The sequence below is a fragment of the Cherax quadricarinatus genome, chromosome 42, assembly GCF_038502225.1.
Source record: "Cherax quadricarinatus isolate ZL_2023a chromosome 42, ASM3850222v1, whole genome shotgun sequence".
Lineage (NCBI taxonomy): Eukaryota > Metazoa > Arthropoda > Malacostraca > Decapoda > Parastacidae > Cherax > Cherax quadricarinatus.
Window position 1 is genome coordinate 16,609,166 of NC_091333.1, and position 14,911 is coordinate 16,624,076.

General features: G+C 38.6%; 1 protein-coding gene across 26 annotated transcripts in view; it reads right to left on the minus strand.

Annotated features, from left to right (window-relative positions):
- The window catches only part of LOC128695675 (protein tramtrack, beta isoform), a 520,376-nt gene that overhangs the window by 273,576 nt on the left and 231,889 nt on the right, over positions 1-14,911 (minus strand). The window contains exon 5 of one of the 26 annotated variants that reach the window (XM_070093332.1): positions 11,196-14,911. This exon is cut by the window's right edge and continues 968 nt beyond it. The exons of the other annotated variants lie outside the window; for them this stretch is intronic. The gene's annotated coding sequence lies outside the window, so the exon portion shown is untranslated. Of the gene's footprint in view, positions 1-11,195 lie in introns of those variants that run through there. 26 annotated transcript variants of the gene reach the window in all.

Here is a 14,911-nt window from a genome sequence, read left to right on the forward strand (position 1 = left end):
TGTGTGTGGTGTGTGTGTGGTGTGTGTGTGGTGTGTGTGTGGTGTGTGGGGTGTGTATGGGGTGTGTGTGGGGTGTGTGTGGGGTGTGTGTGTGGTGTGTGTGTGGTGTGTGTGTGGTGTGTGTGTGGTGTGTGTGTGGTGTGTGTGTGGTGTGTGTGTGGTGTGTGTGTGGTGTGTGTGGTGTGTGTGTGGTGTGTGTGTGGTGTGTGTGTGGTGTGTGTGTGGTGTGTGTGGTGTGTGTGTGTGTATGTGTGTGTGTGTGTGTGTGTGTATGTGTGTATGTGTGTATGTGTGTGTGTGTGTGTGTGTGTGTGTGTGTGTGTGTGTGTATGTGTGTGTGGTGTGTGTGTGTGGTGTGTGTGTGTGGTGTGTGTGGTGTGTGTGTGTGGTGTGTGTGTGTGGTGTGTGTGAGTGTGGTGTGTGCATGTGTGTGTGTGCATGTGTGTGTGTGGATGTGTGTGTGGATGTGTGTGGATGTGTGTGGATGTGTGTGTGTGTGTGTGTGTGTGTGTGTGTGTGTGTGTGTGTGTGGATGTGTGTGTGTGTGTGTGTGTGTGTGTGTGTGTGTGTGTGTGTGTGTGTGTGTGTGTGTGTGTACTCACTTATTTGTGGTTGCAGGGGTCGATTCATAGCTCCTGGCCCCGCCTCTTCGCTGATTGCTACTAGGTCCTCTCTCTCCCTGCCCCATGAGCTTTATCATACCTCGCCTTAAAACTATGTATGGTTCCCGCCTCCACTACGTCACTTTCTAGGCTATTCCACGGCCTGACAACTCTATGACTGAAGAAATACTTCATAAAATCCCATTGATTCATCTGAGTCTTCAACTTCTAACTGTGACCCCTTGTTTCTGTGTCCCTTCTCTGGAACATCCCGTTTTTGTCCACTTTGTCTATTCCGCGCAGTATTTTATATGTCGTTATCATGTCTCCCCTGACCCTCCTGTCCTCCAGTGTTGTCAGGCCGGTTTCCCTCAGCCTTTCTTTGTAGGACAATCCCCGTAGCTCTGGGACTAGTCTTGTTGCAAACCTTTGCACTTTCTCTAATTTCTTCACGTGCTTCACGATGAGGGCAGACATGATGACATTTTCTACCTAATAACACTGTAAAGAGCCCTTGTGTATTTGTACGATGCCACAATGTTTCTCAAACCACCATTCACAACAACTGAAAAAGACTAAACTCCAACTGACTTCCCAGGTGAAGTTACAGGTGTTTTGCAGGTATTAAACATAGAAAAGTTATAGCACTGCCAGGTAAGAATATGGGTTTAATAAATTTAATATTACATCACACTCCACTTAAGCCTGGTGCTAGACTTATTTACATACCTGCTTACAGATTTTTACATTCTCAGATGTCTATAGCAGAAGGGTTCATCAACCAGATGCTTCATGATGATGGCATCACTCATAGCACTTCACCCTGGAATTCTCCAACAATTTTAGTACCCAAGAAATACTATACTTGGCACTTCGTGATCGATTTCCGGAAGCTGAATGCTGAAACGATTCCAGATCGGTTTCCACTTTCTGTTCTTGGTGACTTATGTTGCAATATAGGTGATAATAAAGTCTTCTTCACCTCAGACTTGTTACTAGCGATTCTCTGCATCAGGCCAGCCAAGAGTTAGCCTTCTCCACCCCAACAGATCATTTTCATCTTAAAATAGCATTTGGATTTCGCTCCTCACCTATCACATTTTCAAGGCTAAAGACAAATATTTTTTAAGGTAATGCCCTTATGGTGCACTTAGATGGTGTAATTGTCATGTCAAAGATATGAAAATGTATCTCAAGTGACTAAATCTGGTTCTTGGTAAGCTTGAAGAAACCAATCTAAAGATAAAATTTTTAAAATGTCAGTTCCTTAGATTAGAGATTAAGTTTCATGGTCACGTAGTCACTCCTAGTGGGGTTATGACTAAAGCAAAGTAACTGCTATACAAAATTTTCCTACACCAGAAATTGCTAATGTTATAACATCATTTGTATGCTTAGGTTTGCCAATTTTTTTCTATTGCAGCCCCATTAACTGAATTGCTTATAAAGATGCTCCTCTCACTTGGACCTTCCATCAAGAAGCAGCAGTCCAGACATTAAAAGATAAGCTAACTTCTGTATTAAAGTGACCTGATTTTAAAAAGCCTTTCCACTGCACAACAGATGCTAGTGCTATTGGCAAATGTGCCATCCTAGCGCAAAAGACTAATGGCAAGTTTAACCCAGCTGCACTTGTTAGTCAAGTCTTAACCATGACTGCACAAAATTATTCTGTTTCTGAGGAAGACGCATTTGTAATTGTTTGGCCTTTAAAGCATTTCTGTGATATTAGCTACCAGGACCCAATCCATATCTTGACATGCACCATCAATTACCTTGCTCCAGAATAAACAGCCTTCTGGACAATTAGCAAGATGGTCTTTGACCATACAAGAGTTCAATCCCACTGCTGCTACCAATTATTGTGGGTTTGAGAAACGTTGTAGAAATACACAATAGCTCTGCAGTGTTCCTTTACCCCTTCAATGTCAGTGCCATAATATTATGGCTTGCAAGCAATTGTTGGTGCCATAACATTACACCAAAATTCTAGCGGCAGTATAAAAAAAAATCCTGCAGCATGCAGTGCACGAGAAAAAAAAACAGTTTGCTTAAAACAACGGCTTTGCGGTGTATTTTCGGATGGTATTTATGGGTGTATTCTCATTTTCTTGGTCGCATCTGATAGAATGGAAGATATATTACAGAAACAGAGACGATTCTGAATGGTTTACGGACTAAAAGGACCTTGAAATTGAGCTCAAAGTAGCAGAAATGTTCGATTGTTCCCGATGCTTAAGAGTAAATAAATGCCGTCACCATCCAATACATGTCCAACTGGCCAGTCTAATACGCAGTCAAGAATGGGTTGACGTTATTTATACAATTATTACAATAATGTAGAAGATTGAGACACTTATGCAACATACAGGAATCTTTATTGAGGAAACGTTTCACCACACAGTGGCTTCAGTCCAATACAAAGTAGAAAGGTGTAAGGAGAGTAGTAGTTTGAGGTAATCAGTCCCTCAGCCTGGAGTCGATGAGTTCAATCCATCAATCTTGTTGAATGTACAGCATAGGGCCATAGACGTGGCTAATATACTGTAGTCAGGTGAGGTGAAGCAGTAGAAGGCAGGGTCATAGTAGTACCATCCACTAGTCGAAGTAGGTCTTCGTCCAAAGGTTGGTCAAGTTTTGAAGAATTCTTTGTAACAAGATTCCATGATGATGCAGTGTCTGACAATTGTGACAACTGATGGACTGAACACATCGACTCCAGGCTGAGGGACTGATTACCTCAAACTCCTCCTCTCCTTACACCTTTCTACCGTGTATTGGACTGATGAAGCCACTGTGTGGCAAAACATTTCCTCAATAAAGATTCCCATATGTTGCATGGAAAAACATTTCCTCAATAAAGATTCCCATATGTTGCATGTCTCAATCTTCAACTTGTCGGTTTTCAAAACCATTCCTTAGAATAATGTAGTAGTCTGCATAACAGTAAATCTATATTTTGTGTAAATAAAAAATCAAAATGGAAAGCAAGAGTAATAAAGAGGGGCCTGGAGGCATGACTAATGAACAGAGAAAATGTTATTTTACTGCTAGGTATGTTTGTATTGATAATTCTGGACCCTATTTTGAAATTGGCCTTACTTGAATTGTGTATGAAAATGGCCAAATTACCAATTTCTGATCACTTTATTGGATAGTTGGCATTAGTAAATGGGCAGTTTCCTGTATTCAATAAATACAACAAATGGAGTTCTAGCGAAATAGCTATGAGTTTCTTCGACTGGAACAATGGAATTGGCCGAAGATAGGGCTCAAAGTGAGCAAAATCGCCAATGCGCAAATTTCGTGAGAGCATACTTCTGTAAGATTTCCTTTAAATTTCGTACTTTTGGTATCATTACCACCGGGAAAAGATTCTCTATCATTTCATAAGATTTTTTTTTAAATTCTTCAACACTGAGAGCAAGTTTGTGAGCAGGGGTTTCAACAGTGAAAGGGTTCAGTAGAAGAGGCAGTGTCATCTGCCAATGCATGTTCAGCACATAGTACTATCAGCATCGAGTGCACACTGTGACTGCCCATGCTAGCGGGTGTGCCAGGTTTGAACTCATACACAGGTCAGCATCCTGGTCTTTTAGTGACGGAAGCTAACCATCATATATGGCAACAGTCTTCTCATACATATGTAACATACCAATGATGTAAGTACGTGTATGTGTGTGTGCATGTGTACATGCATGCCAAATAAGCCAAACTGGCAAATCAGACCGAATAAGCAAAGATCATTTCTATCAAATGAGCAAAGTAAAAATAATTATGCCATAAATCTATGAAAATCAGTATGAGCATAACGAAAAATGTGTAAATTATTGGGTTGAAGTAATATTAAATAAAAATGTGGAATATTTCAAATTTGGGTAAAAAAAAAAATTATTAGATAAGGTTTCCAGGTGAGTTTTGTCAAAGAAAAATAATTTAATTTTGCAATATTCTCAATGAAAAAATATATCTATCAATCTATAAAGAAATTTAGAACAGATTCAATTTTAACCCATTAACTGTCCAAACATAAAGGGGGTTGGCACCCCGGGTGACACCATTTAGGGGGTGACACCATAGAGCCTCCAAATGTGATACTAATGCACAAAACAGTGCTGCACCAACATAAGAGAAAAATCCTTTGTTTATGTATAGCCTATTATATGATTACAGAGTATAAATAGGCCTATATAGAGAAAATCATTGATATTGATAATGTGATAGGTGATTTTGCAGAATTGAAGGCAAGGAAATGTAAGATCAGATTCACTGAGATGTTACCTGTACTCAAGGGCAAATCAGAACTAGTGTTTCTCTGATATTGCAATTTTTCCTTTATTTTTCTTTTGTTTTTTTTTTTTTTTTTTTTTTTTTTGCATTGTTGAAGATGAATAAATGTAGGATCTGTTGCCTATATTCAAAGTGATATTTGAGTTTATGTTTCCTCAATATTACTACGATTATTTATTTTATCATTAATAAAGTTTAGAAGTATTCTCCTGTTCAGTTTATGGCCCTTAAACGTTCTCATTGCTAAACATTAGTTACTGGTTATGCAGTAGTGATGTAACTGGAGTTTACTCCCCCCATCCCCCCGCCCTTGGATTTCATGGGGGTGACACCAAAGATGCCGCCCCGGGTGACACCAAAGATGCCGCCCCGGGTGACACCAAAGATGCTGCCCCGGGTGACACCAAAGATGCCGCCCTGGGTGACACCAACCCTAGCAATGCCACTGCCGCTAGCGCTCCAAACGTAGATCTATGTTTTATTTTTCCTGCCTCCAAATTTGGCACGATTGGCCTGAGATGCCTGCTCAGCATAGAATGGGTCTTAACACTCGATATGCGCAGTATTAAAAAAATCTGGGACAACTTAATACCTTGTGGGAGAACCAGTTCAGTTGAGCACCAGCTAGAGCAAACAGCGAAGCAAACACCAAGGATTCACTGATGTCATGTCATATTAACACTCCCCTTTTAAGAGGAAAGTGATGTTGACCCCGAGTTTAGTGGCTCTGAGGTGGATGTGGCCACAAGTGGTCACAGAAATATATAAAAACCTCAATAATAACCCATGTGCAACACCCTTTTAATTTTGGTACCACTGGTAGACTCATCTAAGTAAAAAGAAAATTCTGGAATGTGTAATACGTGTTCGGGAGTCTGGCTGGCTGGCCAGCTGGCTGGCTGATTGGCTATCTCTGTCTCTGTCTATCTGTTTCTATCTTACAGGTACACATACGTAAATACAATTATACATTGTGTAAATTACCTATGATAATCCAAAAAATTCAAAGTGCTATACTGTGCTTGTAGATAAAAAGCATAATAAACATGACTGGCAACTGGCAAGTAATATGCATTTTCACTTATTCAGGAATCAGATGTGATCGTGTGTAATACCAGTTGGATCATGAGCAACTCTCTGAGACAAGAGAGACAAGCAGACAGAAAGACACACACACACAGGCAGACAGAAAGACAGATACACACACAGACAGACAGAAAAACAGACACACACACACAGGCAGACAGATAAACAGACATAGGTAGACAGACATGTTTATGTGTAACAGTGAAAACAAATAAAGCCAGGGTTCCATGCAGTAGTGCATGGTCATCGTGTCACTCCATTGCTTACCCTATCAGCACTTTAGCAACACTTAACACCATGCTTCTAGGAGTTTCATATATACTCCAGCATGTCTAAAACATTGCTGAGACCTATAATACTTTGTATATATTCCTAGACAATAGTAAATGACAGGTGTAAATGTCCACCTGTCAGGTGTTTGACAATTTGAGAACAATTTCAGTACCTAATATTAGTGTCAGAACAAAGATTGGCTATAAAATAACAAGAATTACTATAAATTGTAATTATCAGCACATAAAACTTATATAATATAAAAAGAGATAAAAAGGGATATTGGCAACACTTCTGCAAGCGGCACGACTTCATGTTTCCGTCAGGTGAGCATCCAGTCTTATATCTCAATAAGTACTGGTTCTAAAATTTTGTTTTGGTCGTATTACACAGAAAATTGCCCTCTTAAATTTAAAAAAAAAAATAAATTAAAATATTCGGAGTGCTGGGTGAGCAAATGTAGATCTACATTCGGAGAGTTAATGGGTTAAGGGAATTTGGCCTCTTTAGCAAACTGGGATTCATGATGAAGCTAGGCAAACAAATCTGCTCCCCCCAACCTGTACAAACAGTCACACTGGGATGACCTAACAGTGGAGCATACAGCCTCAACAATGCTTCAAACCACATCTGGAAAGGAAAAAGCCTGCCTCCTAGTAGTAAGAACTTTTCACATGGGGAAATTGTTGGTTGTCCCCCAACTCCTCCCTTACTACATGCCTTGACTTGCAAACCATCAGCTGTGGTTTTGCCTTTCACCTTGCCGCCCCTATCCTTGCTGACCAGAGGTGTATCTGTGGCGGTGAATTGGCAGACTGGTTCAGGGACCATGGTCTTGTTTGCCAAAGATATGAGGGAAACTCTACAAGGCATGAGGAATGTAATTTCATTAAGATGAGCCTTGTAACTGAGGAATACCCAACAATACGAGAGCTACTCTAACTATGCAGATCTGTTGGCAAACAAAAGCGTCCAGATGGAATTAATCTTCAAGCCTGCACAAACAGCAAGCAGGTGGTGTGGGACTATAGATTTGCATCCACTATCTCCAATACACAAGCAAGAAAGGAGGGGCAGCTCCAGGGAGTCCCAAAAGTCTAGAAAATATGGTGAACTTCCCCATCATTTTAAGTTTGTTTCCATACACTCAAAGACCCTTGGCCCATGGCAAAAGAGGACATCTAAGTTCCTTAACCACATCACCGTCTGTGGTGTAATAATACGGATTTGAAGTTAGTGTCCGTGCCATAAAATTATACCATGAGCTCACCTCACTCAGATAGGCTGTGAACAGTAAATTTGGGCATAGATATGAAAGACTGTGTTACCGATATATGTACCTTTCATTCTTCTTTTTTTATTTATTTAAATTTTATGTTCTGATAATTACAATTTGTAGTAGTTCTTGTGATTTCATAGCCAATGTTTGTTCTAACACTAATATTAGGTACTAAAATAGTACTCAAACAGTCAGAAACACAATGACAGGTTAACATTTTCACCTGCCTTGGTCACATACTATTGTCCAGAAATATATACAAAGTATTTATCGGTCCCAGCAATGTTTTAGACATGCTGTAGTAGTTATGAAAGTCCTTGAAGCATGGTGTAAGACAAGTGTCACTCCACTGCTGACCGTGCAGCAGTGGAGTGACATATGATTATCGTGCACTGCCTTGGCTTTATTTGTTTTTGCTGTTACATATAAACATATCTGTCTGTCTAGCTGTCTCTGTTTATCTCTGTCTCTGGTTATCTGTCATTCTGTCTGCTTGTCTCTCTGTATGTCTCAGAGAGAGAGCTGCTCATGAACTAACAGGTATTACATATGATGCAGTCATCATGTCTTATTCCTGAAGAAGTGAAAATGCATGTTACTTGCCAATCATGCTTATTATGCCTTATATCTACAAGCACAGTATAGCACTTCGTCTGGATTTTTTTAAGAACATAAAGAATGAACACTGCAGCAGGCCTACTGGCCCAAGCAGGGCAGGTCCATGTCAACCCCAGGCTTAGACCAATGGCTCACCCAGTCAGGTCACCTCCACTTAAGGAAGGAGCACAGCATCTGACCCAGTAGCACCAGCTGTGAGATAGAGACAGAGATACAGACAGACAGATGGAGATAGGGACAGCCAAAGTCAATCAGCTACCCACGCACCCGGCCAGCTGGCCTGCCGAATGTGTATTACAAGTCACAGAATTGTTTCTCTTTACCTAGGGCATAAGTTATAGGACATTCTGGCAGGATGACACTACCAGTGGTATCAAAATTAAAAGGATGTTGCACAAATGTCTCACATGGGTTACTATCAAGGTTTTTGATATTCCTGCAACCACTTGTAGCCACATCCACCTCAGAGCCACTAAACTCTTGGTCAACATCACTTTCCTCTTAAAAAGAGTGTTAATACGACATTACATCTGTGAATCCCTAGTGTTTGTCACGTTGTTTGCTCTAGCTGGCACTCAATTGAACTGGTGCTCCCACAAGGTACTAAGTGGTACCAGATTTTTTCAATACTACTGCACACTGAGTGTAGAGACCCATTCTATAATGACCAGGCATCTCAGGCCAATCGTGCCAAATTTGGAGGCAGGAAAAATAAAATGCTGATCTATGTTCAGAGCACTAGCAGTAAGAACATAGATCTACATTTGGACAATTAAGGGGTTAACCCTTTCAGTGTTGGTCCCACTGTATCCATAGGATAATGCCATGAGCTCAGCTCACTCAGATAACCTGTGAGCAGTAAATTCGGGCCTAGATATGAAAGAATGGGTCTATGCAGTGTGTACCATATAAAAAAAAAAAAATCCTGCAGCATGCAGTGCATGAAAAAAAAATTGTGACCATGCTTTGGTTTAAAACAGCAACTTTGTGGAGTATTTCCATATGGTTTTTATGGTTGTATTCTTGCTCTCATTTGATAGAACTGAAGATATATTACAGAAATAGAGATGATTTTGATTGGTTTCAGAACTGAAAATACCTTCAAATTGAGCTCACAATAGAGGAAATATTCGTTTTTTGTCGACATTCCAGAGTACATAAATGATGTCACTTGTCCAATACACGTCCAACTGGAAAGTGTAATACACATTCAGGAATGCAAAGACATTATTTATACAATTATTAAAATAATGCAGTAGTCTTCATAAAAGTAAATTTTCTATTTTTTTTGTGTGAATAAAAATTCAAAATGAAAAGGCAGTGTGGCAGTGTAATATAAGAAGAGCCTGGAAATGTACACAAAAATCCCAAACAGATACAAAATGCAAAATAACCATGTGGACAGCTGAAAGATAGCTCTAGGCCTTTCATGTTCCAATCAACATCACTAGGAACTTGTAATATTGCAGAAATGAGCTATCTGACAGTTTTCATTCAAACCCAGACAAAGATGAAAAGTTAAACTGTTTCCAGACCACCACTTTGTGCCTCCCTAAGTTCACTACTGTTCATCAAATTTAGTATTTTTAGTAACACCTTCAGAAAAAGACTCTACCATTTCAGAACATTAAAAAAAAAAAAATAGCACCACTGTCAGTACTTTCAAATTTAGGGGTTACAATGGTGAAAGGGTTAACTAATGCTTTCTAAAAATTGATAGTAGAGTGGTACCTTGAGTTATGAGTTTGATTCTTTCCGTGACGAGCTCGTAGCTTAATTTGCTTGTACACTGTATATCAAATCAATTTTCCTCATTGAAATGCCATTAATCCATTCCAGCAGAATTCCTGGCTCTCAGGAGGCAGGAGAAAATACTTCAATATAGCGCTAATATCAACTCTACGGCTTATTTATGTATCACAATTTATGTGACATAAACAATATAAATACAGTAGGGCCCCGCTTTACAGCATTTTGCCTTACAGTGTTCTGCTAATAAGGCGATTCCAAATTTTGACCAAAATTTGCTATACAGTGAGTGGTCTTTCAAACACGGTGCACCTCGGCCTGGTTTGTTTACATTCTCCATGAGCACATCTCTCTTTTAAGTCTGGAAATTTCCCAAAATTTCAAGTGTTTTAAAGTCATTGTGTATTTTATATATACAGTGGACCCCCGCATAACGATTACCTCCGAATGCGACCAATTATGTAAGTGTATTTATGTAAGTGCGTTTGTACGTGTATGTTTGGGGGTCTGAAATGGACTAATCTACTTAACAATATTTCTTATGGGAACAAATTCGGTCAGCACTGGCACCTGAACATACTTCTGGAGTGAAAAAATATTGTTAACTGGGGGTCCACTGTACTCTGATAATTATACTTATGTGTACAGGTCTGCCATCACAAATCTGACAATCAGTTATTCGATTCCTTCAGTTATTCGGCACTAATTTTGGGTAGCATAATTTCAAATTTCCAGGGTTGCCACACCAACCTGCTGGCACTGCTTGGTGGTGCTACTTGCTGCTTAAGTCATTCCAATTTCTTTTTCTCCATTTATTGTTTTAACCTGCTTACTTTTAGCCCTAGCCATGGTTCCAATGAATAAAAGAAATGCTTCTCATTATGTAAGCACCTACACAGTACATTATCCATTAAAGATAAGGTGGCTTTGAAGCCACTGTCGGATGCCATGAGCTCAGTCTCATGAAGCAGGAGAATATGCTTATTATTACGCTAATATCAACACTACAGCTTATTTGCCTATCACAATTGATCTAATATGACATAAGAAACAATATAAATAACATAAAACATGTTAAATACTCCAGAATGAATAATATTTGGCATAACACCGAGCAGTTCGACAGAGTTATGAAGAGGATATGGTAAACAAATACCATTCTCCTATCCTTGTCTTGGTGGCTTATATTAGAGAAAACGGAGTATAGCACAGGGCTAATTATGATATGCACTCGTACTCCACCAAAAGCATGAAACAAAAAAGTTATTTTCTCTCTAGTGATTATGACACATAGCAGCATATGTGTAGAGAACCTAGGATAACCCCAAAAAAGTCAACGTGGCTTATTTTTAGTACCTGGCTTGGGTTAGCCATATATGATTTTTGGTAAATATTTGATTCCCAGCCAGGGTAGAAACATTAGGCGTGTTTCTTTACACCTGTTGTCTATGTTTAACCATCAATAAATGGATACCTTGGTGTTAGCCGACTAGTGTGGGTGTTATCCTGGGACACTGACCTAATTTTCTTGAAATACTCAGCATAACAAGTGCCTTTCTATACAGTAGTATGTCACTGATGTCAGCTAGGCCTGTATACCTCGTACATGTACGTGTAGTAAATAAAGATATTATTATTATTATTATTATATAATTATTATTTTCTCAGTTGTTTGTTGGGTTATCTTATTCAAACTTGGGCAATGTAAGATGGAAAGATACTTCTTCACGTACACCAAATATGAAAGAAATCACACCATAAATAGCGGAGTTCACTTCTCAGCCATTAGCGGCCGCTTAGCGGTATATTTTTGTATGGTTGTTATGGTTATATTCTCAATTTTTCGGTCTCATTTGATAGAATGAAAGATATATTACAGAAATTGATATGATTTTGATTGCTTTCATGACGAAAAGTACCTTGAAATTGCGCTCACAGTAGCAAACATGTTCTATTCTTTAGCAAAGCTCAAGAGTAAACAAATGACGTCACCGTCCAATACCTGTTCGCCTGCCAGTCTAAATTCCAGTACGGAGTCAAGAATGGATTGACATTATTTATACAATTATTACAATAATGCAGAAGTCTGCATAACAGTAAATCTTCTATTTTTTTGTGAATAAAAATTCCAAATGGTAAGCAAGAGTAATATAAGAGGGCCCTGGAGACGTGACTAATGAACAGAGAAAATGAGGAAACGTTTTGCCACACAGTGGCTTCATCAGTCCATACAAAGGATAAACTTGAAGAACAGGAGGAGAATGAGGTAATCAGTCCCTCAACCTTGAGTCGATGTGGTCAGTCCATCAATCTTGAATAGAATACGGCTTATGAGCGGAGAAGCAGCTTATAAACTGTTTGGCAGGAGAGGTGCAGCAGTGGTAGGTGGTGTCACATTTGTCCAATGTGGAAGTAGGTCATGCCCAAGGGTGAGGCAAGCGAAGAATTCCAAAGTATTAACCAAACGGTTTATAAGCCGTTTCTCCGCTCATATGCCGTATTCTATTCAAGATTGATGGACTGACCACATCGACTCAAGGTTGAGGGACTGATTACCTCATTCTCCTCCTGTTCTTCAAGTTTATCCTTTGTATGGACTGACGAAGCCACTGTGTGGCGAAACATTTCCTCAATAAAGATACCCAAGAGTTGCACGTGTGTCTAATTTAACAACGTGTCGGTTCATGGAACCATTCATCTACAACAGAGAAAATGTTATTTTAGTGCCAGGAATGTCTGCACTGTTTATTCTGGACCCTATTTTGAAATTGGCATCTGTTGAAATTTGTGTGAAATCGGCCAAATTGCCAATTTCTGACCACTTTATTGGGTAGTTGAAATAAGTGAATGTGCGGTTTCTTGTACTCAGTTGACAGACTAGAAGTAAATAAGTTTATTCAGGTATACACAAATACAGTTACATAGATTATCATACAAAGCAGTGTATGTATAGAGAGCCTAGGATAACCCAGAAAAGTCAGACAAAGTGACTTATTTCCAGTACCTGGCTTGGGCTTGCCATATATGATTTTTGGTAAATATTTTTTTTTTCTCGGTTGTTTGTTGGGCTATCTCATTGAAACTTGGGCAATGTATGATGGAAAGATGCTTCTTAAAGTAAAACAAAAATAAAAAAGACGGACGATAAATAAGGGAGTTCACTTCTCAGCCATTTGCCGCCTCTTTGCAGTATATTTTCGTAAGGTTTTTATGGTTGTATTCTCATTTGATAGAATGGAAGATATATTACAGAAATAGACATGATTTTGATTGCTTTCATGACGAAAAGTACCTTGAAATTGAGCTCAAAGTAGTGGAAATGTTCGATTTTTGCCGATGTTCAATGAACTGTGTAAGTCAAGTTAGTTAATTTTATTAAGTGTATTCTAACCTAACCACTCTGTAATTCGGCAAACTCAGTAATCCGGCACACTACAGGTCCCAATGATGCCGGATTTGTGATGGAGGACCTGTACCTGTACCTAAATATATTGACACACTGCGCTAGCGTGCAGGTACACATTAAAATCATTAAGGGTCTCTCTACTCTTGATGCCATGTAATCTCTTGGGCACATTATATGTCATATATTATGTTAATATAGACATTTCCATTAATCCATCTATGATATTTCTTTCAAAATTATATAATAAACACACTACATAACATATAAACATGTTACATACACCCACAGTATAAAAATTGACATAATTCTCTAGTCAAACACCAATAACTTAACTAGAAATTTATTCCTTTCATATGCCTTCACTCTATCTATAGCTATTCATGACCCTTGTGGGTTTAGCACTTCTTTTTTATGATGATAATAACTTGTAATAATAACAACTTGTAATAATTACAACTTGTAATAATAATAATTTGTAATAATAATAATTTGTAATAATAATAATAATAATTTGTTAGAGCATCATTCCTTCTAAAAATTACATGAGAATGAAAGTGTTGATCTTTATTTATTCTACTGTACCACAGTTGAGACAACTTCTACACAATGTAAGGTGTTTGTATGAACATGAATCAACAATAACCAGATGGTTTCTTTACATAAGTACTCTGCAGCTCTGTCATCTTACTCCTTCTCTCTCCCTCGTTTGTTCAAGATAAGTAATGAGATGTAGAGTCAAGCCTCCTGCCAGCAACTGCCCCTGCTATATTATCAACATAGGAGTTAAATTTGACACACATGGAGGCATCCTATTTCCCTACTAACTCTTGCTTCGGTTCAGCCAAGGCATAACAGACTAATTACTTTCTCTTCCATTGAACACAACATTGTCAACTCCTCATACATAATTCACACAAAATATTTACATCGACAATTCAGATAGATATACACTGAAGAGTTAGATATAGAAATCTGTGATCTCATAATATGACTGGGAGCCAAAGCCAGAGTCAGTAGTTTTCTGTACATCTCTTGTATAGTCTCGCTAAACATTTAACATATTACTTTCTCAAAAGCATCACCTTCAGTATGTACTTGTTTTAGCAGGGATGGCCTGTAACAGTCATCCAGTAAAATATCAATGGACTTTTTCCATTATATATGAATCGGATGACCTAAACACATTTTGTCCCATATTTTCGAAGTTATTAAGTCAAGAATTTACTATATAAACGTGTATGTGTATGCATGTGCGCATGCACACACACACATGCATTTCCAAGCAAACACATTTACCATTATTCATTCCATTGCTGTCTTACCAAGTGTATACTGACATTAATATTCAGAAAACCATCTCAACTGCAACATCCCCACACTTTCTTCAATGAACAACCACTGCCTTTCCCACCTTCAGAACTCCAGTCCAGCTAACCAGTTTCTATGAATCCCTTCAATAAATGTTGCTATATTTACTAAATGTGTATAATTCCAGTAGTAACCAGGAAAAAAACAAACAAAAATGTCCATTTTACTACAGGAAAGAATAGAATTTATATGCTATCATTTACATTTACCAACTTATTTTTTTGTGCAGAAATAGCAACA